The following is a 6000-nucleotide window of genomic DNA, read 5'->3' on the forward strand; positions in this document are numbered from 1 at the left end:
GTCATCTTTTTTCTTACTTTTGAAAAAAAATCCCAACCCCATCACAACCCTAACCCCAAACCCAGCCCTAACCCTAGCCCAACCCTAACCCGAGAGTTTATTTTTTACGCCGTTCCTCGTGCAGTATAAGTGATTAGACGACTTTATTCTTCGGGTCGGTGCGATTACAGTGATACCAGAATCATATGGGGTTTTTATGACTGACAGCTGTCACACACTAAAAGACGCATTTTTTGTAAAATCTAGTTTTTGCATCGCCATATTTTGAGAGCTATAAATTTTCCAGATTTTGGCAGACAGTCATGTGACAGCTTGTTTTTTGCGGGATGAGTTGATGTTGTTATTGGTGCCATTTTCAGGCACGTAACATTTTTTGATCGCTTTCTATTCCGATTTTTGGGAGGCAGAAGAAACAAAAACCAACAATTCAAGAATTTTTTTTTTTTTTTTTTTTATTCTGTTCCGCGTGTGGTAAAATTCATAAGGCAGCTTTATTCTTCGGGTCAGTACGTTTACAGCGGTATCGCATTTATATCGTTTTTCTATGTTTTGCACTTTTACATAATAAAAGCAATTTTATAGAAAAAAATTATTTTTAGCATAGCTTTATTCTGAGAGCTATAACTTTTTTAATTTTCGGCTGATGGAGCTGTATGGAGGCTTGTTTTTTGCGGGACGAGATGACGTTTTCAGCGGTACCATTTTTATTTATATTCGTCTTTTTGATCGCGTGTTATTCCATTTTTTGTTTGGCGGTATGATGATAAAGCATTGTTTTTTGCTTAGTTTTTTTTTTTTTTTTTTACCGTGTTCACTGAAGGGGTTAACTAGTGGGACCGTTTTATAGGTCAGGTTGTTCCGGACGCGGCGATACCAAATATGTGTACTTTTATTTATTTTTTTTATAATAATATTTATTGATGGGTACTTAATATTTTTATTTTTGGTGGATTATTATTATTATTTTTTTTTTATATTTTTACAATTATTTTTTTTTTTTTTTTTTTCCACTTTCTGCCAGTTTTTACACTTTTTTACTCTGTCCCACTCTGGGATTTTCACTTTTGTTATTCTGATCGCCTTCATGGCATAAGAATGGAGCACCATCCCTGTGCTGTGCAGGCTGTCAGCGCTGGACAGGGAGAAGATAGTTTGGAGATGCACTGCGCATGTCCAAAAAATCTTCCTGCTGTCTGGTGACCCGGATGTTGTCATGACGACATCGGGTCGTCATGGCAACATCCTGGAAGCCACGGCAGACAGCTCTGGAGGCCGGAAGAGGAGGTGAGTATCTGCGATCACCTCCCCTTGCCACCGCAATGCTGCAATCGACTTTCATTGATGTTCAGAAGAGGGGACTGTGAGGGCCATTGTAAAACCTTCAGCTTGCACCTTTTAAGGTAGCCTATTGTGGATTTTGATGTTTGTTTAGGATCATTAACCATTTGTAGAAGCCATCCTCTTTTCAACTTCAGCTTTTTTACAGATGGTGTTATGTTTGCATCAAGAATTTGTTGAAATTTCATTGAATCCATTGTTCCCTCTACCCGTGAAATGTCCCCTGTACCATCGGCTGCAACACAACCCCAAAGCATGACTGATCTACCCCCATGCTTAATAGTTGGCGAGATGCTATTTTCCTGAAATTTGGTGGCCTTTTTTCTCCACACATACCTTTGATCATTGTGGCCAAAGACTTCTATTTTAATCTTTTCGGTCGACAGAACTTGTTTCCAAAATGCATCATGCTTGTTTAAATGTTCTTTTGCATACTTCTGATGCTGAATTTTATGGTGAGGCTGCAGGAGAGGTTTTCTTCTGATGACTCTTCCATGAAGGTCATATTTGTGCAGGTGTCTCTGAACAGTAGAACAATGAACCACAAAGCTAGAGTCTGCTAAATCTTTCTGTAGGTCTTTTGAGGTTAAGCGGGGGTTCTGATTTGCCTCTCTAGCAATCGTACGAACAGCTCTCACTGAAATTTTGCTTGGTCTTCCAGACCTTATCTTGACCTTCACTGTTCCTGTTACCTGCCATTTCTTAATTACATTTCAAACTGAGGAAAGGGCAACTTGAAAACACTTTGCTATCTTCTTTTAGCCTTCTCCTGCTTTATGGGCCTCCACCATTTTCATTTTCAGAGTGCTAGGCAGCTGCTTAGAATAACCCATGGCTGCTGTTTTTTTGGCATAAAGTTAGAGGATGCAGGGTTTTTATAAAGCTGGGATATTTTCATCACCTGGCATTTCCTAACGATGGTAGTGAACAAGCCATAACCCTAACAGGCTAATTAAGGTCAGAAACCTTGGTCAAAATTATCAAAGCACACAAATCTCCAAGGGTGCCCAAACTTTTGCATAGGCCCATTTCCCTTATTGTAATTTTTTAAAATGAAAAAAAAAAAGACTATATATATTTATTTGCCTAAAATACAACTGAAATATGTCATCTTTAACAATATGCCTTTTAGAGATCATTTCATTTTCAACTTGCTTAACTGTTCACAATAACAGTGATTTTGACCAGGGGTGCCCAAACTTTTACATGCCACTGTACTTGTACATAGTAATAAGATCACCCTTAAGCCTTCGTTTTTCCAAAGTAAATAACCCCAAGTGTAATAACCTGTCTTGGTATTGCAGACCCCCCAGTCCTCTAATAACCTTGGTCGCTCTTCTCTGCACCCGCTGTAGTTCAGCTATGTCTTTCTTATACACCGGAGACCAGAACTGTACACAGTATTCTAAGTGTGGTCGCACTAGTGACTTGTATAGAGGTAAAATTATGTTCTCCTCATGAGCATTTATGCCTCTTTTAATGCATCCCATTATTTTATTTGCCTTTGCAGCAGTTGCCTGACACTTGCCACCAAACGTGAGCTTGTCGTCCACCAATAATACACCCAGGTCTTTTTCAATGACAGTTTTGCCCAGTGTTTTACAATTAAGCATATAATTATACATTTTATTTCCTCTGCCCAAGTGCATTACCTTACATTTATCCCCATTAAAGCTCATTTGCCATTTATCAGCCCAAGCTTCTAGTTTACATAGCTCCTCCTGTAATATAAAATTGTCCTCCTCTGTATTGATTACCCTGCAGAGTTTAGTGTCATCTGCAAATATTGAAATATTACTCTGTATGCCCCCTACAAGGTCATTAATAAATGTGTTAAAAAGAAGGGGGCCCAATACTGACCCCTGTGGTACCCCACTGTTAACTGAGACCCAGTCTGAGTGTTTTCCATTAATAACCACCCTTTGTTTCCTATCACTGAGCCAGTTCTTAACCCACTTACATATATTTTCCCCTATCCCCATTGTTCTCATTGTATGTATCAACCTTTTGTGTGGAACCGTATCAAAAGCTTTTGAAAAGTCCATATACACAACATCCACTGCATTTCCTTGGTCCAGTCCAGAACTTGCCTCCTCATAAAAGCTGATCAGATTAGTTTGACCGGAACGGTTCCTCGTAAACCCATGTTGCTATTGGGTCATGAGGTTATTCTTCTTCAGATACTCTAGTATAGCGTCTCTTAGGAAACCCTCCAGGATTTTACCCACAGTAGAGGTTAAGCTTACTGGCCTATAATTTCCAAGTTCAGTTTTTGTCCCCTTTTTGAATATTGGCACCACATTTGCTATACGCCAGTCCTGTGGTACAGACCCTGTTATTATGGAATCTTTAAAGATGAAAAATAATGGTCTATCTATGACGTTACTTAATTCCTGCAGTACTCGCAGGTGTATCCCATCCGGGCCCGGGGATTTGTCAACTTTAGTGGTTTTTAGATGCCGCCGTACTTCCTGCTGGGTTAAGCAAGTGACATTTAATGGAGAATTTTTGTTATCACTAATCATGTTTTCTGTCATGCGATTTTCTTGTGTAAATACGGTTGAAAAAAAATCATTTAGCATATTGGCTTCTTCCTCATCCTCATCCACCATTTCACCCAGACTATTTTTAAGGGGGCCAACACTATCATTATTTAGTTTTTTACTATTTATGTAGTAGGCTCAGTGACTGGTGAATCGACATTTTTCTGTATAATTTGAGCTGTTCTAATAAAGTGGATGGATGCGGTAAAGCTGAACCAGAAGTTCCAATAACATAACGCCTGACCCACCCGAATTGGGGAAGATGGTCGTACCTGATAATGGCTCTACATGTGTCATCACTATAGTGAGTAATGCTAATCGTTCAGCCATTTCACCAATATATTCAAAGGCATTGTAAAATGTTACTGCTGCCACATAGACTTTGACTTGATAGGGCAGTAGTTTGAGCTCCAGAGCTGCTGTTCATTCTCTGTTAAAGATGTGAAGCTGCAGCCTGAGTCTTCTACTCATCTCCTCTATACAAGTATATCCAGACACTTCCTTCTCTCACCTGTTTGCATGTCCTTCTTCTGCATTTCCAGATTTACATGGTAGGAGTCTATAGGTGGAGATTTTCTTCACCTTTTAGACTACACCCAAAGAGAACCCGTTTGCTGATTCCTGCTGCCTAAACCGTGTGCTGGCTGCACGATTATATCTATATCTATATCTCTTCTCCTCCTCCTCCTCCTAAATTTGAACATCCGGTCCGAGACTAGACTAATCTAGCACCGTCTCCAGTCGGCCTCTCCCTGCTACATTCCCAAGATGCTCAGTTTTGGTCTCGCCTAAATGTGTACATCGGGGGAGACCTGTCAGTCATCTGCAGCGGTTCATGAAGAAGTCGACCAGGGGCTGTCATGGACTAGTCTCATCTCTTCCTTTAGTCCCTGGCTGATTCTTCAAATTATATCTTCACTGTGAACCATGGGAACATTTTGGAGAAAAACAAACCTGCATACAATTGTACAGCCAGACCCTGATTCACATTGCTCATGGTTTGATACCCCCCACTCAACTAAAATACAGTTTATTAACAATTTCCATAAAAATCCAAAAACAATAGTCCAGTCATAACAAATACAAGTAGATACCAAAGTTGACCTACATTGCACATAAAGGAGCATATTCAAAGAAGTCTCAAGGCAATTAATGGAGCATACTCAGAGGAGACAAGTAAGATAGATAACAAACATACATCAAAATCAATATAAGTCAATGCATTCTGCATGCGAGTCCCTAAATGTGAGCCTGCTTAGCTGCAAAGGTTGGCAGCCCTAGGAATCAACGCTAGAAAGGTGACCCACTCGTCGTCGTCTCGCCCTAGATATCTTGGGGTGTTTCTACTTACTCCCAACAATTTCTCTTTAAATGCCCTAGCATGTACAGTATAAAAGGAGGCCCACCACACCAAATAAATCTGTATGACTTCGGATTGAAAAGCAAAAAATTAGAAATCTATTAAAGGATACATAGGTGACATAACAGTCCCATATACAGTTGAAACCAGAAGTTTACATACACTATATAAAAAGACACATGCATGTTTTTCTCGATATCTGACATGAAATTAGAATAAACCTTTCTCGTTTTAGGTCAATTAGGATTACCATAATTTTTAATATTTTACAAATGCCAGAATAATGAGAGAGAGAGAATGTTTAAGGCATTTTTATTACTTACTGCAAAGTCAAAAGTTTACATACACTAAGATTACTATGTCTTTAAACAATTCTGGACTGCCCATATGATGATGTCATGTGTTTGGAAGCTTCTGATAGTTTTGAAAGTCTAAGGAAATCAGCCAAGATATCAGGAAGAGAATTCGGACTTGCACAAGTCTGGCTCATCCTTGGGTACAATTTCAAAATACCTGAAGGTGCCCCATTCATCTGTACAAACAATTATATGCAAGAACAAACAAGATGGGAATGTCCAGCCATCATACTGCTGAGGAAAGAGACTGGTTCAGTGTCCCAGAGATGAACGTGCTTTGGTCTGACATGTGCATATCAACCCAAGGACAAAAGCAAAATACCTTGTGAAGATGATGGTGGAAGCTGGTAAGATTGTGTCAATATCCACAGTGAAACGAGTACTGTATCAACATGGGCTAAAA

The sequence above is a fragment of the Phyllobates terribilis genome, unplaced genomic scaffold, assembly GCF_046119375.1.
Source record: "Phyllobates terribilis strain yellow unplaced genomic scaffold, ASM4611937v1 Scaffold_5__5_contigs__length_657084704, whole genome shotgun sequence".
In the NCBI taxonomy this organism is placed as follows: Eukaryota; Metazoa; Chordata; class Amphibia; order Anura; family Dendrobatidae; genus Phyllobates; species Phyllobates terribilis.